The sequence below is a fragment of the Balaenoptera borealis genome, assembly GCF_965194805.1.
Source record: "Balaenoptera borealis genome assembly, chromosome: 1".
In the NCBI taxonomy this organism is placed as follows: Eukaryota; Metazoa; Chordata; class Mammalia; order Artiodactyla; family Balaenopteridae; genus Balaenoptera; species Balaenoptera borealis.
Genome location: NC_138860.1, coordinates 91131112 through 91157975, shown reverse-complemented (window position 1 = coordinate 91157975; position 26864 = coordinate 91131112). Strand labels below are relative to the sequence as shown.

At 40.6% G+C, this 26864-nt stretch overlaps 1 long non-coding RNA gene across 1 annotated transcript in view; it reads left to right on the top strand.

Moving 5' to 3' along the window:
- Nucleotides 1-17957, top strand: part of LOC309617526 — a 67313-nt gene extending 49356 nt beyond the window's left edge. The window contains exon 4 of the long non-coding RNA XR_014238018.1: nucleotides 17650-17957. This is a non-coding gene — a long non-coding RNA (uncharacterized lncRNA). The remainder of the gene's footprint in view (nucleotides 1-17649) is intronic.
- Nucleotides 17958-26864: the final 8907 nt, after the last annotated feature.

Below are 26864 nucleotides of genomic sequence, written 5' to 3'. Positions count from 1 at the left end.
TTGAGGCTTATAAGTCAAAACAAAGGAACTAACTTACTGTCCACCAGTTTATACAGAACTCACAGTATATATGAGTTTTTTGAACTAAGATCTGTTAAAAAGAAATCTGTTTCAACAGATGACCGTGTACAATACCATGTGGTGAAAATGAATTCAGACTTATTAAATGATGAACTTGTTAAAAAAAAAAAAAAGTTAAAATATAGAAGCTCAAGAAAGAGGTATAAACAAAAGAAGTATAAACTGAGGGGAAAATGTGCCAAGGAGATCACTTAGCCTACTTTTAATATTGAATTTTGCCTTTAAATTAGGCAAGAAGGTGGTTACTCCTGGCTTCTCAATGGCCTAGAGTAGTGTTTGAGGCCAAAATACCCTAATAAAATACATGCGCTTGCCTGGCCCTGTCCTCTGAGCATGATATCTTCCTTGTGGACCCCATGGGCAAGGGCATAGCTCTGGCAAGAATGGATTTGGTTTTCAGAACCATGGGCCCAAGCCCAGTACTACCCCAAAAGCGTACCATGTCATCCAAAACAAGCAGCACAGGTGATGATAGATTTGCCATTCTAAGACCACTGTGGCTGATGCCTTGGCAGGTGACTCCTCTGATCTGAGCCCAGCTGAGCAGTGGCTGCTCATAGGGATCAGAGGGAGAAAACACACAGCTGTGAGGAGGACCTAGCTCCCGAGAATCGTTGCTGTGACCTCCAGGTCTGCTCTTTCCCTGGCTGTGCCTCCCGGTTTTCTGCTGTCTCAATCAGTCTCTTCCTGATGGATCTCCTGGTGCTCCCCAACTTTAAGGAACCCTATTCCCTATGGAAAGTCTGAGAAATGCATAAAGGTGCAAGGTGATGGCCTCCAACAGTGGGACACATGTTCTGCCGATGATGTGGCTGAAATGTGAATGGATCGCTCTGCTTGGGAGATGATCCTCTCAGGACGAACTCCTGGACTGTTGCTGCCTTGTCTTGGGTTTGTTCCCAAGTCGCAGGTCCTCTGCTTCCCTCTTCTGGTCAATTGGAAGGACTCTTAATAGCCATTTATAGTTCAGGGAAAAGATTAATCTGTTGGTAACTAGTAATAAAACCAAATCATCATCTCCGAATAAACTTTGGACTTTCAACTCACAAAAAGCTACACCCAGGAAGTGGGATAATTAAAGACAACACGATTGCAGTTCAAATACGGTCATGTTAGGCAGTCATGACCTCTACTCTGTTGAGTAGACCTAGAGGGAAGACGTGAAATCAGCAGTTCCCAAATGTGAGGTGCAATGTGCATTTTTTCGAAAAGAGAAATGATCTGTGACCAAATAAGTTTGGAAAAATCTTAGGGTAAAGAAAGTTACACAGGTTTCTGTACTAAAAAAAATTCTCAGGGCCTTTAAATTAGAAACTGTGAATCCCTAAGGGAGATGGCACATACAGTTTTTGAATAACGAATCCTTCATTGAGGAGCACTCCAAGGGCTAGTGTCCCATCGTGCAGATGACTCTGACATTGCAACACTAGACATTGAGGAGATGTACTAAGAAAGAGAGATCTCCCTCCACATTATAAAATGACAGGTGTTATCTCACCCAAGCCAACACCAGGACCAATGATACAAATGGCCACCAATACCTCATGAGTTAACATTAGGCTCAGTTTCAACCACCAAGCTCAGAGTTGGAAGGGACCCTAAGGTCCTAAATGTCTCTTGCAGTCTAATACCTTTATTTTGTATGTAAGGCTGGAGACTCAGAGAGCTATAAAGAAAGTATAGTCTCAAAACCCAATGAAGAAATATAACCACAATATGTCTCTGTGGGAGTCCAGTACTGATGACCATTTTCCCCAGAGGAGCTATCCATTGCAAAGAGTACACATTTTGAAATACTAGACCAGCAGGTAGAAAAAAAATGCTTAGTTCGAAAGAGTGTAAATCAGGCCATCCCCTTCACTGGAAAGATGAACACAAGATGTTGCAGCATTTGGCAAAACAAGACCAGACTTATTATTCATTTATAAACCCACAGAGGGCACTTTTATAAAAGTCATCATCCTCATTCATACATCAAATGGAAAGTCAGGAAATATAGTGTGTGTTAAACTGTAAAGTGCTTTGATGCTTCTTCATAAACGTTAATACATTTGGGAGAGCATCACAGCCTTCTGTATTAGCTAAGACTATTCTGGTTGCTAGTGACAAGAACCAGATTGAACTAACTTAGGCAGACTAAGAAGGAGTGAAGGGAATAACTTATTGGAAAGCTCTCATTCCGAAAGGAAGAGCTGGATGTGAGTGAAAGAGCCACCGGGATTCTCATTCTTTCTCTCTTACGTGCTTCTCTCTGTCAGTCAGCGTCACTCACTTCCTCTGTAGATGGGATCAGCCACCCCATGGGGGTTATGGCTGTCATTGGCTCAGAGCCTCACAGGTCCCCCACCAGAAAGGGATGGACTCAAGTTCAAAAGTCCTTCAAAACAGAGAAGGGCTCTGATGTGCTTCTCTTGTTGAGGTGTTTCTTTCTGAGACAAGGGATATAGGGTCTTAGGAGAGGCAGATGGCATGGTGAGTAAGAGGTCCAAACACTGACCCCTCTTCCTGCTAGCTATATAATCTTGGGAGAGTTCTTTAAGCTCTTTTACTTCAGTTTCCTTCTGTAAAATGGTTTTAATAATTGTGTCTACTTTATTAAGTTTCATGTGATGATTAAAGGAGATGAAACATGTAGTAAAGAATATTATGTAGTACTTGCCACAGGGTAAGCAATCGATAATCATTAGCTATTATCATTACTGGTTTAGCTGGCAGGGTTAGGAAGCCATGCTTAAATCACTCACTATGGCAATTTAATGAAGAGATTAAAAGCATAAACTCTGTGGTCTGATGATTTGGCTTCAAATTCCAACTCCCACACTTACCAGCTATACTTTATGCAAGTTATTCAACTACTTTGTGCCTTTGGTTTCTTCATCTATAAAAAGAGGGGGAATAATGGTTCCTACCTTATAAGGTGGTTTCAAGGAATAAATGAGATGATAAATGTCAATCATTTGGTATCTGGCCTAGCACAGAGTAAGCATGCAGCAGAAGTTACCATTAGTGTTATTGTGAAGGCTGTGTAGGTGGTCTATGAAAAGATGACAGCTCTCATTTGAACCATGATATTAGAAAGAGTATTTCAGTCATTCATTCAACGAATATTTGCTGGGCTGCTTCTGCTGTGCTAGGTACTGTGCCAGATATGGAGCTCAAGACGCTCAAGGCCTGGCCTCATGAGGCAAACATTCTAGCTAGGCCTTCAGAAGAGGCCTGTCAGTCTGGCCAGGAAAAACAATAGGTGTCCACCACACCTACCAACTGTTAAGACTCCTAACTTCTCTGTCAATAACCAGTCCTTCAGATTTCCTGCCTTCTGCCTTCTCTCAAAACATTTTCATCTTCACCATCATATCTTTCCATCTCCTTGTAAAGAGTACATCTTCCTATTCTTGACAGATAATTATCACACTTATTTCTTGAATGTATGGGTGTACTGCATGTATAAATCCTATTATATATATACTTTCTTTTGGGTATTTTAAAGACCTGGTAGATCACTACTCTTGAGGGCTTGCCACCTTGATTAACCTTATATTTAGGGTATGTAGAACCAAGCATGCAGATGCTCAGTGTCACCAAAAGAGAGCCAAATCCTTTAAAATCAGTGAATAAACTCTTATATCACGCTGTATAAAGAAATCATTTCCAGGTAGATCACAGATCGAATGGGAAAAGCAAAACAATAAAGCTTCCAATAGATAATATAGGAGAATATCTTTATGAATTCTGTGTCAGGAAAAATTTCCTAAACAAGGTACCAAAGCACTTGCCAGTAAAAAAAAAAAAGTTGAAAAAGGTGACTACATTAAAATTAAGAACATCTGTTCATTAAAGTATCCCACTGAAAGAGGGAAAAGACAAGCCTCAAAGTGGGAACAACATTTTGCAATAAGTCTAACCAACAAGGGGTTCATATCCAGAATATATAAAGAATTCCTACAAATCTATAAATCAAAAAGAAAACAAAAATAAACAACACAATGAAAAATGAGCAGAAGATTTGAACAGGCACTCCACAAAAGAGAAACCAAATCAACCACATGCGCAAGAAAGATGCTCAACTTCATTAGCTGGCAGGGAAATGCACACTAAAACCACACTGATATACACTCACTAGAGAGCCATCGCCAAGTGTTGCAAAGATATTGAACGTCAAGGACTCTGATACGCTGCTGGTGGAACTGTAAATTGGCATATTACCATAGAAAAGATTGACATCATCTAGTAAAACAGAAGATATGCATAATTTATGACCTAGCAATTCCCCTCTGAGGTATATGTTCCCAAAAAACATATGCTTATGTGCACTAGTATACAAATTTAAGAATGTTTATAACAGTATTGAATAATAGTCCCAAGCTGAAACCACCTAAATGTCTATCGAGAGTGGAATAAATAAAAATTATGGTATATTCATATTATGAAATGCTATAGAGTGAGAAACTGGGTGGGGGAATACAGCTATATGGTGCATAGAAGATGAATCTTAAGGACATGATATCGAATGAAGACAGCCCAACAGTACAGGGCACATACTGTATGATATAATTTATATTAAAAATTTGTAAAGCAAGATTAAATAAATTTTAGGGACTTCCCTGGTGGCGCAGTGGTTAAGAATCCACCTGCCAATGCAGGGGACATGGATTCGAGCTCAGGTGTGGGAAGATCCCACATGCTGCGGAGCAACTAAGCCCGTGCGCCACAGCTACTGAGCCTGTGCTCTAGAGCCACGAGCCACAACTACTGAGCCTGCGTGCCACAACTACTGAAGCCATGTGCCTAGAGCCTGTTCTCTGCAACAAGAGAAGTCTCCGCAATGAGAAGCCCGTGCACCGCAACGAAGAGTAGCCCCTGCTCACCGCAACTAGAGAAAAGCCCCCACGCAGCAACAAAGACCCAATGCAGCCAAAAAAAAAAAAAAAGATTAAATAAATTTTAGGACAAACTATAAAGAAAAGTAAGGAAGGAAACGCTGTGAAAATCAAGAAAATATTTACTTCTAGGGGGAGAAAGGGGTTATAATTAGGAAAGGTTTTGGGGGTGTTAGCAATATTCTATATCTTGATACAGGTTACACAGGGATTTGTTTTACAAACTGTTAAATCATATTCTTATTTTAAAAACTTTTCTGTATGTTTGTTATATTACACTTACACGCACGAGTAAATATACTGCAGACATACTGAACAGAGATAGAAATTAATACAGCAGGATGAAGAATAGCATTGTTCAAGTTCAAAGCCACAGCTCTCTAAGAGAGGGCTGAAGGTCACCAGCTTAAGGATGATCACTATCCTAGAGCAAGCACTGATGCAACTTGAAGCTAAATGGGGCAAATGATGTCTTGCCCAACCACATTACATATTCTACTGGTATAATTTATAGAAAGAGATTTAGTTATAGAGAAAATATACAGCAAACATTAAACCCATAGGTTACAAATCATCAAGGCTAACAGCCTCCCAGAATCCCCATCTCAGAGTGGATGTGCAGCTCCATAAATTTACAGTTGGTGGAGGGGAACTCAAATGATGGATGGAGAGTGCCAGTCATCAGAGCCTCTGCTGCTGGGACACCCTCTACTCCTGGCATGCCACTTCTTTACTGGTCCCTAAGCAACTGACCGGCTTCCCAGCAGCAAAAGCTGCACCAGCAGGAACTGCAATCATTTCTGCCTTGCACCATCACCTTCCACACCCTTGTGATGCTGCCATTTTGTATCCTCTAGGAGGGGGGAGGAGGAGGTTTGTTGGGTGGTTGGTTTGGTTTTCACTGGGAAGGCATAAGTTCCTACCATGAACATGCTCCCACATCTTCCCCATGATTTTTTGTCCATGGACTCTTCCTACATCACATTCCTACTGTCCTCATGCTCTCTCAGTGCCAGTAGGAGGGCAGTTTCCAAAAGTTATTGGGCTCATACTACTTTTAATCTTTATAATGACCTACAAGATTAATGCATTTTTATCCCCAAGTGGGTTAGTATCTCATTTTCACATCTCTGCTTCCTTGCCCCTACATGTCCAACAACTTTGAAAAGCTCTATTTTTAATTCTCACTGAAATAATACCATAAAAATATTAAAGGTAATTTTGAAAGTAAATTTAACCTCTAATTTCATCATTCTAGGCCTTTTTAAATTTTTTCAAATTTTTGCTATGTATATAAATAATTATTCTAAATTAATCATAACATATATGCACATCTGTGTTTTGTTACATAACATCAGAAACATTTTTATGGCATTCAAACATTAAATTTTCATTTGGGAATAATATTTAGTATTCTATTGAGAAGGTAAACAATAACTTACTTAACCACGTCCATATTATTGGATATTTATTTTTCAGTTTTAACTGATATCATGTGCAATGATACATTTATTAAAGCTAAGTTTAAAATTTTACATTTAGAGATTGGTTGAAGATGGCAGAGTAGAAGGACGTGCACTCACTCCCTCTTGTGAGAGCACCGGAATCACAACTAACTGCTGAACAATCATCAACAGGAAGACACTGGAATTCACCAAAAAAGATACCCCACATCCAAAGACAAAGGAGAAGCCTCAGTGAGACGGTAGGAGGGGCAAAATCACAATAAAATCAAATCCCATAACTGCTGGATGGGTGACTCACAAACTGGAGAACACTTATACCACAGAAGTCCACCCACTGGAGTGAAGGTTCCCAACCTGGGGGTCCGGCAATGGTAGAAGGAATTCCTAGAGAATCAGACTGAAGGATAGTGGGATTTGATTGCAGGAATTCGACAGGACTGCGGGAAACAGAGACTCCACTCTTGGAGGGCACATACAAAGTAGTGTGCACACCGGGACCCAGGGCAAGCAGCAGTGATCCCAGAGGAGACTGAACCAGACCTACCTGCTAGTGTTGGAGGGTCTCCTGCAGAGGCGGGGGTGGCTGTGTCTCACCATGAGGACAAGGACACTGGCAGCAGAAGCTCTGGGAAGTACTCCTTGGCGTGATCCCCCCCAGAGTCCGCCATTAGCCACACCAAAGAGCTGGGTAGGCTCCAGTGTTGGGTCACCTCAGGCCAAACAACCAACAGGGAGGGAACCCAACCCCACCCATCAGCAGACAAGAGGATTAAAGCTTTACTGAGCTCTGCCCACCAGAGAAACACCCAGCTCTACCCACCACCAGTCCCTCCCAACAGGAAACTTGCACAAGCCTCTTAGATAGCCTCATCCACCAGAGGGCAGACAGCAGAAGCAAAAAGAACTAAAATCCTGCAGCCTGTGGAAGAAAAACCACATTCACAGAAAGATAGAAAGATGAAAAGGCAGAGGGCTATGTACCAGATGAAGGAACAAGATAAAAGCCCAGAAAAACAACTAAATGAAGTGGAGATAGGAAACCTTCCAGAAAAGAATTCAGGATAATGATAGTGAAGATGATCCAGGACCTCAGTAAAAGAATGGAGGCAAAGATCAAGAAAATGCAAGAAATGTTTAACAAAAACCTAGAAGAATTTAAGAACAAACACCTAGAAGAATTAGAGAACAAACAAAGAGAGATGAACAATACAATAACTGAAATGAAAAATACACTAGAAGGAATCAATAGCAGAATAACTGAGGCAGAAGAATGTATAAGTGATCAGGAAGACAGAATGGTAGAATTCACTGTCACGGAACAGAATAAAGAAAAAAGAATGAAAAGCAATGAAGACAGCCTAAGAGACCTCTGGGACAACATTAAACGTACCAACATTCGCATTATAGGGGTCCCAGAAGGAGAAGAGAGAGAGAAAGGACCCGAGAAAATATTTGAAAAGATTATAGTTGAAAACTTCCCTAACATGGGAAAAGAAATAGCCACCCAAGTCCAGGAAGCACAGAGAGTCCCAGGCACGATAAACCCAAGGAGAAACACACCGAGACACACAGAAATCAAACTGACAGAAATTAAAGACAAAGAAAAATTTTGAAAGCAGCAAGGGAAAAATGACAAATAACATACAAGGGAACTCCCATAAGGTTAACAGCTGATTTCTCTGCAGAAATTCTACAAACCAGAAGGGAGTGGCATGATATATGTAAAGTGATGAAAGGGAAAAACCTACAACCAATATTACTCTACCCAGCAAGGATCTCATTCAGATTTGGCGGAGAAATCAAAAGCTTTACAGACAAGCAAAAGCTAAGAGAATTCAGCACCACCAAACCAGCTCTACAACAAATGCTAAAGGAACTTCTCTAAGTGGGAAACACAAGAGAAGAAAAGGACCAACAAAAACCAATCCATAACAATTAAGAAAATGGTAATAGGAACATACATATCAATAACTACCTTAAACGTGAATAGATTAAAAGCTCCAACCAAAAGACACATGTTCACTGAATGGATACAAAACCAAGACCCATATATATGCTGTCTACAAGAGACCCACTTCAGACCTAGGGACACATACAGACTGAAAATGAGGGGATGGAAAAAGATATTCCATGCAAATGGAAATCAACAGAAAGCTGGAGTAGCAATACTCATATCAGATAAAATAGACTTTAAAACAAAGAACGTTATAAGAGAGAAGGAAGGACACTACATAATGATCAAGGGGTCAATCCAAGAAGAAGATATAACAATTATAAATATATATGCACCCAACATAGGAGCAACTCAATACCTAAGGCAACTGCTAACAGTTATAAAAGAGGAAATCGACAGTAACACAATAATAGTGGGGGACTTTGACACCTCACTTACACCAATGGACAGATCATCCAAACAGAAAAGTAATAAGGAAAAACAAGCTGTAAATGACACAATAGACCACACAGATTTAATTGATATTTATAGGACATTCCAACCAAAACCAGCAGATTACACTTTCTTCTCAAGTGCATGTGGAACATTCTCCAGGACAGATCACATCATGGGTCACAAATCAAGCCTCAGTAAATTTAAGAAAATTCAAATCATATCAAGCATCTTTTCTGACCACAATGCTATGAGATTAGAAATCAATTGCAGGGAAAAGAACGTAAAAAACACAAACACATGGAGGCTAAACAATACGTTACTAAACAACCAAGAGATCACTAAAGAAATCAAAGAGGAAATCAAAAAAAACTAGAGACAAATTACAACAAAAACACAATGATCCAAAACCTATGGGATGCAGCAAAAGCAGTTCTAAGAGGTAAGTTTATAGCAATACAAGCCTACCTCAAGAAACAAGAAAAATCTCAAATAAACAATCCAACCTTACACCTAAAGGAACTAGAGAAAGAAGAACAAGCAAAACCTGAAGTCAGTAGAAGGGAAGAAATCATAGAGACCAGAGCAGAAATAAATGAAATAGAAACAAAGAAAACAATAGCAAAGATCAATAAAACTAAAAGTTGGTTCTTTGAGAAGATAAACAAAATTGATAAACCATTAGCCAGACTCATCACGAAAAAGAGGGAGAGGACTCAAATCAATAAAACTAGAAATGAAAAAGGAGAAGTTACAACAGACACTGCAGAAATACAAAGCATCCTAAGAGACTACTGCAAGCAACTCTATGCCAATAAAATGGACAACCGAGAAGAAATGGACAAATTCTTAGAAAGGTATAACCTTCCAAGACTGAACCAGGAAGAAACAGAAAATATAAACAGACCAATCACAAGCAATGAAATTGAAACTGTGATTAAAAATACTCCAACAAACAAAAGTCCAGGACCACATGGCTTCACACGTGAATTCTATCAAACATTTATAGATGAGCTAACACCCATCCTTCTCAAACTCTCCCAAAAAACTGCAGAGGAAGGAATACTCCCAAACTCATTCTATGAGGTCACCATCACCCTGATACCAAAACCAGACAAAGATACTATAAAAAAAGAAAATTACAGACCAATATCACTGATGAATATAGATGCAAAAATCCTCAACAAAATTCTAGCAAACAGAATCCAACAACACATTAAAAGGATCATACACCATGATCAAGTGGGATTTATCCCAGGGATGCAAGGATTCTTCAATATACGCAAATCGATCAATGTGATACACTATATTAACAAATTGAAGAATAAAAACCACATGATCATCTCAATAGATTCAGAAAAAGCTTTTGACAAAATTCAGCACCGATTTATGATAAAAACTCTCCAGAAAGTGGGCACAGAGGGAACCTACCTCAACCAAATAAAGTCCATATATGAGAAACCCACAGCCAACATCATTCTCAATAGTGAAAAACTGAAAGCATTTCCTCTAAGACCAGGAACAAGACAAGGATGTCCACTTTCACCACTATTATTCAACATAGTTTTGGAAGTCCTAGCCATAGCAATCAGAAGAAAAAGAAATAAAAGGAATAGAAATTGGAAAAGAAGAAGTAAAACTGTCACTGTTTGCAGATGACATAATACTATACATAGGGAATCCTAAAGATGCCACCAGAAAACTACTAGAGCTAATCAATGAATTTGGTAAAGTTGCAGGATACAAAATTAATGCACAGAAATCTCTTGCATTCCTATACGCTAATGATGAAAAATCTGAAAGGGAAATTAAGGAAACACTCCCATTTACCATTGCAACAAAAAGAATAAAATACCTAGGAATAAACCTACTTAGGGAGACAAAAGACCTGTATGCAGAAAACTATAAGACACTGATGAAAGAAATTAAAGATGATACCAACAGATGGAGAGATATACCATGTTCTTGGATTGGAAGAATCAATATTGTGAAAATGACTATACTACCTAAAGCAATCTACAGATTCAATGCAATCCCTATCATATTACCAATGGCATTTTTTATGGAACTAGAACAAAAAATCTTAAAATTTGTATGGAGACACAAAAGACCCCAAATAGCCAAAGCAGTCTTGAGGGAAAAAAACGGAGCTGGAGGAATCAGACTCCCTGACTTCAGACTATACTACAAAGCTACAGTAATCAAGACAATATGGTACTGGCACAAAAACAGAAACATAGGTCAATGCAACAAGATAGAAAGCCCAGAGATAAACCCACGCACCTATGGTCAACTAATCTATGACAAAGGAGGCAAGGATATACAATGGAGAACAGACAGTCTCTTCAATAAGTGGTGCTGGGAAAACTGGACAGCTACATGTAAAAGAATGAAATTAGAACACTCCCTAACACCATACACAAAAATGAACTCAAAATGGATTAGAGACCTAAATGTAAGACTGGACACTATAAAACTCATAGAGGAAAACATAGGAAGAACACTCTTTGACATAAATCACAACAAGATATTTTTTGATCCACCTCCTAGTGTAATGGGAATTAAAACAAAAATAAACAAATGGGACCTAATGAAACTTAAAAGCTTTTGCACAGCAAAGGAAACTACAGACAAGATGAAAAGACAACCCTCAGAATGGGAGAAAATATTTGCAAATGAAGCAACTGACAAAGGATTAATCTCCAAAATTTACAAGCAGCTCATGCAGCTCAATATTAAAAAAAAAAACACAACCCAATCCAAAAATGGGCAGAAGATCTAAATAGACATTTCTCCAAAGAAGACATACAGATGGCCAAGAAGCACATGAAAAACTGCTCAACATCACTAATTATTAGAGAAATGCAAATCAAAACTACAATGAGGTATCACCTCACACCGGTCAGAATGCTCATCATCACAAAATCTACAAACAATAAATGCTGGAGAGGGTGTGGAGAAAAGGGAACCCTCTTGCACTGTTGGTGGGAATGTAAATTGATACAGCCACTATGGAGAACAGTATGGAGGTTGCTTTAAAACCTAAAATGGAATTACCATATGACCCAGCAATCCCACTACTGGGCATATACCCAGAGAAAACCATAATTCAAAAAGACACATGCACCCCAATGTTCATTGCAGCACTGTTTACAGTAGCCAGGTCATGAAAGCAACCTAAATGCCCATTGACAGATGAATGGATAAAGAAGGTGTGGTACATATATACAATGGAATATTACTCAGCCATAAAAAGGAATGAAATTGGGTCATTTGTGGAGACGTGGATGGATCTAGAGACTGTCATACAGAGTGAAGTAATTCAGAAAGAGAAAAAAATATCATATATGAACACATATATGTGGAACCTAGAAAAATGGTACAGATCAACTGGTTTGCAGGGTGGAAATAGAGACACAGATGTAGAGAACAAACGTATGGACACCAAGGGTGGAAAGTGGCGGGGGGGTGGTGTGATGAACTGGGAGATTGGGATTGACATATATACACTAATATGTATAAAATGGATAACTAATAAGAACCTGCTGTATAAAAAAATAAATAAAATAAAATTCAAAAATTCAAAAAAAGGTTTACATTTATGCCTGTTAAATTTAACTTCATTAGTTTTTGCCAATTACTACAACATATCAACAGATTTTTGAATTTTGACTTTCCTAATGTACTGTGTGATTCATGGTTTTGATGTCACTAACTAAGGCATTGGAAATGACAGACCCAAAGGCAAAAGATTGAAGAGGTTTATGTGCCAAAACGTATGCACTGGAATAGCATCAAAATAGCATCATCCATGATATTTTCACGCTGGTAATAGCCCAAATGTCCATTGGTTGTACAATGGACAAATTAATCATGGTACACTTACAGATGGAGTACTATACAGGAACAAACATGAATGAACTGCACTAGTGTGATTACTTGAATAAATCTTGCAAACATGGTGTTAAGAAGCCAGACACAAAAGAATACATACTCTATGTTTATAAAGTTAGAAACAGACAAAGCCGGGTTTGAGCCCTGGTCCGGGACGATCCCACGTGCCGTGGAGCAACTAAGCCCGTGCGCCACAACTACTGAAGCCCGCACGCCTAGAGACCATGCTCTGCAACAGGAGAAGCCACCGCAATGAGAAGCCCATGCACCGCAATGAAGAGTAGCCCAGCCCCGCTCACCGCAACTAGAGAAAGCCCACGTGGAGCAACAACGACCCAACACAGCCAATAAATAAATGAATAAATAAAAACAGGCAAATCCAATTTATGATGCTAGGTATCAATATACTTGTTATCTTTAGGGAGGAGTTAGTGATTGGGAAATTGTGTGAGGTGGGCCCTCGAGATGCTGATGGATGCTTCATTCGTAGACCCAGATGATTACATGGGTGAGCTTACTTGGTGATAATTCATCAAGCTGTACACTTAGGGACTGTGAATTTTTCTGCATGTATCTTAGGCTTCAATAAAAAGTTAATTTAAAAAAATAGTGATAGGAATAATGAACTCAAAGGACTTCCCTGGTGGTCCAGTTGTTAAGACTCTGTCTTTCCAATGCAGGGGGCATGGGTTTGATCCCTGGTCAGGGAACTAATACCCCACGTGCTGTGCGGTGTGGCCAAAAATATTTTTAAAATTAAAAAAAAATTTAAAAAAGAATAATGAACTCAAGAGCTCATAGTGATGTTATCAAGTATATTTAAATCAATTAAAAATAGTAATACAGGATTGGAGCTAGACTGAGGTGGTAGATAGTGAGTTCAGTTTGAATATATTGAAACTGAAGTGTTGGGAGGATGTGCAGTTGAAAATGTTCAGCAAATAGTTTTATATATGGGTCCAGGGCTCAAGGGAGAGAGCTGGGCCAGAGAGTGATATTTAGGAGTCATAAGCATATTGATAGTAATTGAAACCGTGGGAGTGGATGAGATTATTCACAGACAAGCACAAAGCAACGTGATGAGAGAACTTTGGAAGATTACCAAGACTTAGAGAAAGAAAGCTCATGATGGAGGTGAAGACATCCAGAGAGAGAGAGAAGATTTAAGAGAGGGCAGTGGCAGGAAAACCAGGGGAGGAAGAAACTTTTCAGAGGAGGGGACGGCCAACAGGGTCAAATGCCAGAGACAGAAAAGGGTAGATAGGGACGAAGAGGTCTCCATCAGGTGTAATAGCTTGGTCAAAAGTGACTTTGGTGAGCGTAGAATCAGTGGCATCATCAGATCTGAGATGGGTTGTCTACAAGGTTTATCATCTAGGAAGATGGCAGAGTTTGGAGAAGAGAGGAAAAAATTAAATTAAGCTGGATGCCGAAGTATTCAGTGAAGGAAACATTCTATGAAGTGGTTGAGAGAGTCCTTTTATGATGAAGGTAGTTCTGCTTGAAACTGAAAAACAGACAACAGCTCTCTCCACTTGGCTGCCTAAGCTTTACCTCTTGCAGTCTGAATGGTTGTCTTTGTACCCAGTTATCCTTGTGTCCTCGGGCAGCAGAGTACTCTCATCTCCCACCCTGTCTGACAACTTTCCCTGCCCCTTGTTGTCCAATAACTCTACATTCTGGCTATTCACAATCTTTTTCTAAACTAAACATTTTCCTCCTCCAGCCCCAAACTTCAGATTCCTCTTGGACTTTCTGTTATATTCTAAAGCCAAATCCAGTTTCTCTCTCCTGGGGGAGATTAAGGTATGTTTTATTAACTTATGAACATATCAACTACACAGCAGAAGTCTGCAGAGAGAGAAGCTGTCCCAGACTCATGGGAAAATTGGGATTCTTGATTGGTCACTGAGGTCCTGACTCCAGACGTGTACTGTGTGCCCATAACCACCATGCTCAGAGGTTCCTGTGTTCATGGGACTTATCCTGTCACGTGAATAGAATATGAATGGGTGGGTGTACAGAAGGAATGGGGATCAATGTTTTAGTCCTTTCCCCTAAGGCTTTGATTTTATCCTCCACCTTCTGAGCAAAAGAAAAACAATCCCCAAAACCACTTCTCACTTCCTCTTTTACTTGGTTACCGCGTTCTCTATCCATTCCTCCTTTTGGGGTTCACTCCAGTAGGTGGCACAAGCTAGATTGAGAATTCAGTGAATCAGAGTGTGGGAAAAGCCTAGGACAATGTCTAACATGCCCCACATGTTGGTTTCCTTTCTCCTGAAGTGGAAAATCTGGCATTAGGTTCTGTCCAATCAGTTCCCATGGGTGTATCTTTCTAACTTTGGGACTCATTCCAATAAATGTTTGACCTAATTAAAGAAGCATTTATAATCTGTCTATGAAACAGAAACAGAATCACGGACATGGACAATAGACTGGTGGTTGCCAAGGGGGAGGGAGGTGGGAGAGGGATGGAGTGGGAGTTTGGGGTTAGCAGATGCCAACTATTATATATAGAATAGATAAAACAACAAGGTCCTACTGTACAGCACAGGGAACTATATTCAATATCCTGTGATAAACCATAATGGAAAAGAATATGAAAAAGAACATAGATAGGTATAACTGAGTCACTTTGCTATACAGCAGTAATTAACACAACATTGTAAATAAAAAAAAAGAAGCATTTATAAAGCACCTATTGTGTATACACAGCAACATGGGAAATATACAGAAGCAAGTATAATAGGCTGAACAATGTCCCCCAAAGATAACAGGAACTGGTAATATTACCTTATTTGGAAAAAGGGTCTTGGCAGATGTGGTTAAATTAAGGATCCTGAGAGGAAGAAATTATCCTGCATTATCTGGGTGGATCATAAATGCAATTATATGTATCTTTATATTAATACCTGTACATGCTTATACAGGGAGGATGAGGAAGATTAGACACGTACACACAGAGGACAAGGCAATGTGAAGACATAGCAGAGAGATTTGAAGATACTGGCCTTGAAAACTGGATGATGCAACCGCAAGCCAAGGAACGCTGCCAACCACTGGAAGCTGGAAGAGGCAAGGAACAGATTCTCCCTGAGAGCCTCGGGAGGAAACACGGCCCTGCAAACACCTTGATTTTGGTCCAGTGCTACTGATTTCAGACTTCTGGCTCCAGAACTGTGAGAGAATAAATTTCTATTGCTTTAAGTCACCGAGTTTGTAATACTGTGTTACAGCAGCCACAGGAACTAATACATCTAATAACAGACTGGTTAACAGCCCAACAATCTGGAACAGAGACAAGAATGGAGTGTGCTGACTTAAACACACACACACAAATAAAACCAACAATACAGGGTGACGGGGTGAAATCTAATGTTGAAATGCGTTAGTATCTTATGGTGTCGATGGCTTAGTTCCTGTGGAATCGTTGGTGGTCTTTCAATGCCTCTAACTCAGCACTGAAAGCTTACCTCACACATGACATCACTTGTAGTGACAAGACCCAGCACAGGACCAAGCAGAGCCTCAAGCTTAACAAAGACAGGAGTTGTGTTGGGGCTCTGGGAAGGAAACCATTCTCAGAAATATTGCTGAGGCTGGAACTCTTGTCAGGAGTGAACAGAAAAGGAGTAAAACTGACTTTTTGTTTGAAGTACCCAGCTGGATAATGTGCAGGTCCAACGGCCTAGGGTAGAGCTGGAGGTTACCCAGCAACAGAGAGGCAAGTGGGCTCCGGGGGAGTGACCTGGAGACTGAGGAATCCCGCTGAATGCTGGCAGGTCGTAGCTCTCTAGTTACCATCAGAGCCCTGAGGATAGTGATGATTTATTGCATCTTTAAAAGGTAAATATTATTTAATTGTAGAAAGGAAAGACTTGATTGAATTTCATTGGCACTATCAATAAGAACATGAGAAATGTAACCCTAGGTGATGAGAATGAATAAATTCTCTCAGCATCACTGACCAAGATGACCAACAGAGGTACCCATGGAGGTTTGTGGGTGGACACTCTCAAAAGGTTGGGGATATGTACTTCTCCCCCCAGACGCCTCTACCTCCCCTAAAGAATAATCCGTTGTTAATACCATTAGCATCCATTCATCTTGTGATCCTTTGATTTGCAGATTTAGGACAAGGACTCTGGCTATTGTGTTTTCTGCTTAGATGTTGGAAAAGGCAAGGCTTCCATTCAGAACTCAGGAATGGTCCGTGGTACCTTCATAACGTACTTCAAGCAGTCCCAGATTGAGGTCCCTCTTAGCGCAAGCCTTGTCTCCATGACAGCTTATTTCCTGTTGCCCTCTGCTATTGAGAACAACGTGAGCTGTTCCAGTGGCCAGTATATTATACCACCTCTGCTTGTGATTGCGTAGCTTGAATTAACCTTCCTGTGATTTAGAACCTGATGGGTCTGAATTTCATTATAGATATTGACTTCCACGCTCTTCTTCTCTGCTGGGGCACAGGGATTCACTTGGAGGGATGCTGTAATTACTATGTAGATTGCTTTCCTATCATTTGATTGAAACTTCAGGAAGAAGGAAGGTCATTAATGTAACTTCTTCTTCAATTTCTCATTTTAGGAAATCTGGAAGCAGAGCCAGGTATAATTCAGCCCACTGAGCCACTCTCCTTGGAAAGCATAAACAGAGCACAGAAGTTAGTTCTGAAATGGATTGTAACCACGAGTCAGAGAAATTCTCAAAAGACCCATTTCTTGGAAAGAAATTTGCCAAATGGAGCAGGATCCACAGCTGCTCTTTAGGGTCTGTATTCCCCAGGGGACTGTTCTCACAACCCCACCTGCTTTGTCATCCAGCCAGGGGTGGCAAGTAGAGGGAGGCCTTTCTCCATCTCATGGCCGGTGTGAGGGTGGGCACTGCGGAGGCGAGTGCATGGGTCACCCTATGGTTCTCTTTAGAAAGAGAGCTGCAGGGGGCTTCCCTGGTGGCGCAGTGGTTGAGAGTCTGCCTGCCAATGCAGGGGACACGGGTTCGAGCCCTGGTCTGGGAAGATCCCACATGCCGCGGAGCAACTCGGCCCGTGAGCCACAGTTACTGAGCCTGCGCGTCTGGAGCCTGTGCTCCGCAATGAGAGGCCGCGATAGTGAGAGGCCCGTGCACCGCGATGAAGAGTGGCCCCCACTTGCCACAACTAGAGAAAGCCCTCGCGCAGAAACGAAGACCCAACACAGCCATACATACATACATTAAAAAAAAGAATGTAAGCAGACAAGAACCTCATTAAAATATTAAAAGAAAGAGAGCTGCAGTTTGTGTCAGACCCACGAGGAGGAAAACATGCATTTCCAATGCACTGCCCATGTCCTTCTGTCCCCAAAGCCCACTCAGCGTCAGCCACTAACAGTAAGTCAAGTCTGTAGAAGGCAAGAGATTTGTCAGGCCAAATTCTCCACTGCAGCTTTTGGTCACAATACACTGAAGTGGGCATGGCACTGTGATTTCACTTCATTCTCCTCACCCAAGCAATATACCAAGGATGATATTAAGGACATTTACTGAAATATCAAGATAGAAAGAGATCAGAAAGAATCGAGATATCCAATAACAAAAACTGGTTAAATAGAGTGCATCTACGTAATGGGATACCATATAGCCAGTAAAAAAGAAAGAAGTTGGTTAACATACACTGATATCAAGTTACTTCAAAATACATTAAGTGAAAAAAGCAGGGTGCAGAAAGTATGTATAACAGGAACATTTTATGTAAATACTATACATCCTAGTACATTCATACAATTTTTTCTAGAATGTTCAAGAAAGTGTCAACAGTGGTTTCTTTTGGTGAGATAGAGATTTTTACTTTTATTTCTTTCTTTATATTTTTTTAATACTAAGTATACATTGCTCTTAACTTTATAACATTTTCCCCAAGTTTTCCTGGCCATCCCTCAGAGGATCTTTCCAGACTCTTCCTCTTGATTGCAGGGTGACCTTCTAGGGTTGTACACAAGCACCCAGCCCAGGGGACAAGTAGGGGCTGAAATTCAGCCTGAGGTGTCCTTGCCTGGCTGTGAATCCCGACACCAGGTTGCATACACACAGAGGCCCATCTTTTCCTAAGTCCCAAAATGCCACCATACAGGCTGGTGGTGCACACAGCTCTTCATTTTACCTTTCACTGCTGGCAACTCTTTATTTGTCACACAGTTTGATTTGGTTCTTGCTCCTAACCTGTCCCCCTCAACTTCAGACCATCCTTCACATCCTAGTCTCCTACCCCCTAGTCTAGGGCTCAGTCCAACTCCAGGCCCACCCACTGCCATGCCCAGCCCTGAACTCAAGCAGCATTCAGGGCTATAAAACTAGCTATGTGCACAGAACTTTCTAGGGAGAAAGTTACCTCAAGCACAGGTGTGCCCAGGCACAGTGAGATTTGGGGGTCTGGAGCTCAGGTGGGACCGTGTGTGGCAGGCAGGTGTATGCATGTGAGGACAGCAGAAGGGCTTGGGAGTGGCAGAAACATTGCTGGGGCCATCTGCGGGCTTCGAGCAGCTTGGCTGGGTGGCCTCTTGACTCACCTGAAATAAAGTCAGGCGAACATATTCATGTTGCCCCAACTTCTGCATGTGAATGTGCCAATATTTATCACTCACAAAGAGTCAGCTCTTAATCATCCACACAAATGGCAGTGAGCATTGGCACTTATCATTCAAAATAGCAGATGATCACAAAATTAGGGCTTTGGAGAGCTCTCCTTGGAATGTAATTGGTGATTCTTTTTAATGTAGATTTTTTTCCAGCATAGATTTGCTTGAATTACAATTAACTTGTGTTCTCTGTTTCATATCTACTGAATATAGTAGGACTGAAGGAAGATAGAGCAAAACTACCAGAGATTAAATAAATTAACCAGAGATTAAAGATTTGTTTTGGATGATCAGCATGGAAGGGCTGAGTTCACTCTATTTAAAAACATACTTAGGTTTCTCTCTCTGTTATAACATAGCAGCCTTTCTGCAAAACTAAATATTCAGCCCAAGGCCAAAGAAGCATTTCTTCAAAATGTTTTCTTATCTTTAATAAAATTCTTTTGTGTGTGTGGTATTAGCAAATATGATTTTATAAAGCATCCAAAACCTTCTCTTATTTTAGTAGTAATCACTTGAATCTCTAATAAGTCAGCTTCAACCCACTTTCTCTGGTCTAACCTTCAGAGGGAAGCATCGCTAGCTTATGAACTTTTAGGATGTTGGCACTAGATGCCACTAAGTAAGGCTTGCTGCATTGTCATTAACTACAAACATAAACGGAACTTCACATTTTGCCTGTAGATTTTCAGGCTTAAGGTATCAGGAGAATGGGGTTTTCCAATACATTGATTACGTGCTCTATCTGTGTGTGTGTATGTGTGTATACTCATCTTTTGTGATAGTTATACCTGATATATAGAATATGGGCACATTTTATCAGGTAACATATCCACAGACCAATACTGTTCCTCACATGACAGAATTAAATTCACATATTAATGAATGGCACTATCAATATGACCCGTCCTCTAAAAAGTATAAAATAGATCATTGCTTTCTACAACTATCAGAGTATTGAGAAGCAGTAAGTTTTCCTTCTTTCTCTTTCATATTTTCATGGGGTCTCTACTGCCCCACACCCAGCAGTCTATTTACTACAAGTGACCCCAGAGTTTATACCTCGGGAAGGGATAAGCAGTGTCAGCCTAGGCCATATACAGGCACATGACTCAAATACAAGCTGCAGCTTGGGGCTCGCCAGATGAGTTGGTCAGGAGAGAAATGTCAATTTGAGCAGATGTGTTTTCTGTTTTTATAATACAGCTTAGAGAAATGGAATGGTTGTCATAGTGTAGGAGTTTTAGCGAGAGTTTTAAATTCAACAGAGAAGGAACCAAGAGGCACATAAACAAGCAAGGAATGAGAAAGGCATTGCAGAATTTAGCAAGAAACTGATGCTTCCCCCTCATCCTTTACTAAAAAGATTTTTAAGAAGCAGTGATAATAGCTCCAATTGCTACCAGCAAATGCCATGCAGAGACGACCAGAGTTGTTTTTTTGATTAGAGGAGCCTGGCTTGTAAGCAGCTTACTGTTTCATGCTTGAGAGTAAGAATGGCCGAGTCAGGTTGGTCCGGGTTTACAGGCAGAATTGGCCACTTACTGGCTAGGTGACCTTGGACAAGAGGTCCATTTCCTTATCTATAAAATGGGGTTAATAATAGCACCTATCTAATAAGGTGTCTAAGAGGATTATGGCTAATAATACATGTAAGGGGTTTTGCATAGCACCTAACACATAGAAAGTGCTCAATAAAAATTTACTCATCAATATGCGTAAGTATTTGAAGACAGTATGTTCTCTTAAGTAGGCTAATCTACCCTGAATCTTTTTCAACAAATGCTCTCTTCCTAGAATATATACAAGTAAACGCCAATCAAGCCCAGGTGAAATGATCATAAATTCCAAATTAGTGGTGGCTTACATAAATGTGGTGTCGCTCTTTTCTATTATCTGTGTTAATACTTCCCTCCATTTGTATAGCTAATTGAGAGCTGAATGTAGTCTCCATAAAATGTTAGCGCTGTAATGCCCAAGTGGAACTTATTTAAGGAACAATTATGGCTAGAAAATGGTCTGTAAAAATAGCTCCCGTCCTTGCATCACATTGCTTGTTCCCAGCGGTGCCTTCAAGCCTTCCTGACAAACAAGCCTGCCCTCCTGCAGACCCAGGAGTCTATTCTGCTTCACACGCCCCAACAAAACTGCCAGCTGAGGTCTAATTGCAGAACCTTCATTACCAGGGATGATTGATACTATAAAAAGAACCCAGCTGAATTTTTCACATCCTGCTGGGTGAGCACAAGGGCGGCTTTCCTGTTCCTGCGCCCCGCCCCCCTCCCCCCACCCCAGCAGTTATCCCTGGTACCTGTGTGGTCTGGCCTCTGCAGGAAGCTCCTAGCAGTTGACAAATGTTACCTCCCTTCTGCTCGGATCCTCCCTCCGCAGAAGGCGGGCTGATGACCATGATAGATAAGCCTGGCCTTCCTTCACAGCTGCAGACAGGATCTTCATTTCTTAACCTCCCCACTTAAGTATCTTGCTTAAGGTCACCTGGAAGTGTGAGACCAGAGAAAGATGAGACATTTCTCCTGTCCCTGTAGGCCTTTGTGACAGTGTATCGGTGACTCTATCTGTAAATCAGCCTTTTCCAGTTACATTCTTTCTGTTAGTCCATCAACAAGCATGTGTAAAGCTCCTACTCAGTGTTCAGTACTGAGTTAATGACAGTGAAGGGAGATATTCAGAAGCAAGAGGACACTAAGGAATTTAAAATCTAGTTGGAAGGCAGAATTAGGCAGGACTGCTCCTGCTTCTATAGCTAATAACTTTAAGAAGAGAGTGATTTATGCAAATTTTATATGAAATTTATGAAAAACCTTTTTTCCATCTGTGTGTGTGTGTGTGTGTGTCTGAGAGAGAGTGGGAAGGAGAGAGAGGACAGAGCACATCTATCTGTATATCTCGAAACAAAAAGACAGAAAAAGAAACTTCTGGAAGGATGTTCACCGAATAAGTTGCATCTCTAAGACCTGCGTAGCAAAGTGCCTGAGAGTGTAGTCTCTGAAGACACAAGGTACATTTACATCCCAATTCTGCCACTGACTGTGTTATCTTGTCCATGTTATATTTAGCCACTCTGAGTTTCAGTTTTCTTAAAGCGGGATAGTAATTGTTGTATCTCATAGGGTTCTCATCAGGATTAACTAGAACATTGTGTGGTGCCTGGTGCCTGGCATTTAAATATAAGTGCTCAATAAATGTAACTTACAGTGATAAGCTATTGAAAGAGAAGAGGATGGGAGGGGAAGCCTTAGAAAAGGCAAGACTTGAAAGGGTCTCTGGAGAACAATGAAGATTTGGCTAGCTAGAAGGGAAGGCTGGGTGGGGGCGGGGGGGGGGGGGCGGTGTTTTCAGGGTTAGGGAAACATTCTGAGCAGAGGCAGAGGCAGGAAGGAGCCTTATTTGTTCTCCAAGAAAGAGAAGGCTTGTGTGAAGTGAGAAACAATGTTGCATAAGAAGGGGACCCGAGATAGTGGAGGGCCTCAGGGATTTTGGATGCTGTCCAATAGGGAAAATAAAGCTCTTAAATGTATTTGAGCCACAAAGAATCTCATCAGTTTAGTGTGTCAGAAAATCACCCTGTCATTGAGATGAAAAAGTGAAGTTAGAAGAGGAATAGAGGCAAGATGGTGGCTAAGATGATGTGATTTTTAATTTTCCTTACTCCCCCCAACAAAAATAGGGATGACCACTAAGACAGCAAAACTACCAGACTGGAAGGCAGCGAGGGAAGACAGTTCTAAGAGCCAGAAAACCTAGAGATTACTATTAAGTACTCACCTTCACAAGGAGGGGATTTCATAAAGGTGTAAGTTTGACAGACCCAGCTGAGACTGTAAGGGGGGGCTTTCAGGCTCCAAACGGTGGTATAGTTGGCATGTGGCCAACTCCCCTTGAGAGGAAGAGTCAAAGCAAAGAACACTTTTCTACAAGATTTCAAAAGAGAAGTGCTCTGAATGGGTCATTGCCCGCCCCAACATTACTGAGAGACAGGAAAATAGAATGTCAGGCCAACAGAGGGTTGGTGCATTAATGTTATGTGAGTCTAGAAGCCTCGTGTGAGGAGGAGGGAATGGATGGCCATGGGAGCAAAGGTTAGACCAAGGTGTCCCTTCCTCCTGCCTTCCTGTCAAGTAAAATTCTTGATAAAAAACAAAGAAACAAACAAACAAACAAAAACAGTGCCAAGGACAGAAGTATGGGGACTCAGGCTATGCGGACAAGATCGTCTTATGAGGAGGCAGCAATGGGAGATGGTCAAACCCAGACTCTGATCTATTGATTCTATTCCCTGGGGGGCCATCTCTATCCTCCTTTAAATCAGCAGGAATGACACAAATAAGAGGCTGAGTTGAGGCTTCTCTCCACTAAGGGCACATAAACAGCCAAATAGCTGACACCTAGAAGCCAAAATGAAATTGCAGAGAAAAGTACCCTGATAGCTGAGGAATGCAGCCATTAATAAAAGAAAGGTAATAAACTGAATTATTCATACTAGATGGGATAGACGGATTTTAAAAATTGAAATAGGTATAATATATACAATCAAAGAGGGACAAATAGTATATTAACATGAATATAACAATTTTTAAAAAGATCAAATAAAAATAGTAGGTAGGAAAAATATAACAGTTTAATTAAGGAATTCAAAGAGACAAAAAACAGAATGGCTACAAACAAATTTGAACCAGTGAACAAAAGATTAGGCTGAGGAACTATCTCACAAGGCATCAGGAAGAAATCAAGTGAGGAAAAATAAACTAGAAAAGGTAAGAATAATGAAAGCAAAAAGTAGGGACTTCAACAGGAGTTCCAGAAGGAAAGAAAAAAGTAAACAGAGGGAGACGTGGTAGACTGTAGCACTACACGATCTCCAATGAGCCATACCTCTCACAATGGAGAGTTAGGCCCCCCTCTCACACTGATGCTGAGCTTGATCATGGGCTTTACTTTGACCAATGGGGTATCCATAAAGCAAGTAGAGATGTAAGTACATGTGCTGGGGGCACATGTGATCATGTGAATTACCCTGACTACTTTGACTAATGTAACATCGGTAAACTTGGAGCAAGCAGAGACTTAAGAAGCACTTGTGTACACTGTCCTGACCGTGTGAGGAAGCCTAGTCTAGCCTCCTTGAGGATGAAGGACCCCATGATGAGAGAGGCCTAGTCATCCGAGCTGTCCAGAAGAGCCTAGTTCCCTGGATTCCCTTCAGCTGAAAGCAGACATAGGAGTTCGAGACATAGGAGACATAGGAGACATAGAACCGCCCAGACAACTCAGAACCTTAAGAAATCATTGTTGTTCTTTTAAGCCACTACGTTTTGGGGTAATTTATTATGCATGCAGCAATAGATAATTCATACGGGAGGTATAGATAAATAATGACCCAAAATTCCCAGGGTAAAAGATTTTAGACTGAAATAAAAAATATTTGAGACTGAAAGGCTGATACAGTGCAAAAAGGATAAGAAAAAAAATTATCATCTAAGATTTATAGTGGAATGTAATAACTTCAAATTCCAAAAGGCAATTCTAAGAGCATGTAGAAAGAGAATATATATCTTACAAAACAACATGAATTCACTTGACATCAGATTTCTAAATTGTGACCCTGAAATCAAGAAGTCAATGGAGTATTATTTTCAAGGAGAAAAAAAGGACTTCTAACATAGAGTTAAACTATCCCATTTAAACATGAGGATTCAATAAAGATATTCTTAGGTAAACAAGGCTACAGGAACTTTAACACACAAGACACACTCCTAAAAATATTCCTGGACCAAAAACTAATGAATTAAGTTAACAACTCAAAAAGTTAAATATAATAAATAAAAACAAATGTATTTAAACAAATATATATAATATATAAAAACAAATATATATAAAAAATATAATGAAGAAAAAAATCTTTTATTTGAAAAGATTTATAAGGTAGACAAACTTCTGGCAAGAGTGACGAGAAAAAAAAGTGAGATGATAAAATAAATAAAACAGAATAATGAGGAAAAAATACCTAAAGACACATCAAGGATCTTAAACATAATCAGGGTGTCATGAAGATCTATATGATAATAAATTTGACAACATAGATGAAATTGCAGTTGGGGGACTCCTCAGGCAAAATTATTGAGGCAAGAAGAAATAGAAAGTTGGGGGCGGCGGCGGAATAGGCCGGGGCAGGTCGCACTCGCTGCCTTCTCCCCTGAAGAGAGACGCGGGGGGAGGCGGGTGTGGAAAGCGGCTCTGCACTCTCCCCATCGCTCCGCTCGCGCCCCAGCGTAATGGGGGCCACACCCTGCCCCCAGCCGGCCCGGGATGGGGCGCGGGGCACGGTTGATGCTGGCTCAGGATGGATCAGACCTGTGAATTACCTAGAAGAAATTGTCTGCTGCCCTTTTCCAATCCAGTGAATTTAGATGCCCCTGAAGACAAGGACAGCCCTTTCGGTAATGGTGAATCCAATTTTTCTGAGCCACTTAATGGGTGTACTATGCAGTTACGGACTGCCAGTGAAAAATCCCAAAATGTTTATGGAGAAGATTCTCCATCTTGTTACATTACACTGCGGAGACTACAGGATTTGGCCTCCATGATCAATGCAGAGTATTTAAATGGTTCTGCTGATGGATCAGAATCCTTTCAGACCCTGAAAAAAGTGATTCAAGAGCTCAGTCGCCAATTGTTTGCACTTCCCTGAGTCCTGGTGGTCCAACAGCACTTGCTATGAAACAGGAACCCTCTTGTAATAAATCCCCTGAACTCCAGGTAAAAGTAACAAAGACTACCAAGAATGGCTTTCTGCGCTTTGAGAATTTTACTTGTCTGGATGATGCAGATGTAGGTTCTGAAATGGACCCAGAAGAGCCAGGCACAGAGGATGAGAGTATAGAGGAGATCTTTGAGGAAACTCAGACCAATGCCACCTGCAATTATGAGCCTAAATCAGAGAATGGTGTAGACGTGGCCAGGGGAAATGAACAAGACAGCACACCAGATAGTAGACACGGTGCAGTCAAATCGCCATTCTTGCCATTAGCTCCTCAAACTGAAACACAGAAAAGTAAGCAAAGAAATGAAGTGGATGGCAGCAATGAAAAAGCAGCCCTTCTCCCAGCCCCCCTTTCACTAGGAGATACAACCATTACCATAGAAGAGCAATTAAACTCAATAAATTTATCTTTTCAGGATGATCCAGACTCCAGTACCAGTACATTAGGAAACATACTAGAATTACCTGGAACTTCATCATCATCTACTTCACAGGAATTGCCATTTGTAAGCAGTTTTTGGTACAACTTAAATATATACATAAATGTATATATACAGGCAACTTAAAGGGAAACTATAAAAACCAATTATAACTAATTGGTTTTTGGTTGTTTATCAGTTCACAGATGAAAGCCAATTGCTAATGATAAGCTCTTTGGGGAAATTTTACTTTGATTTAAAAAATTTTCCTCTATTGTATGAGTTTGGTTCTTTTTTGATTTTTCCCAGTTAACTCTCCATTGAGGACTGGCTAAGAGTT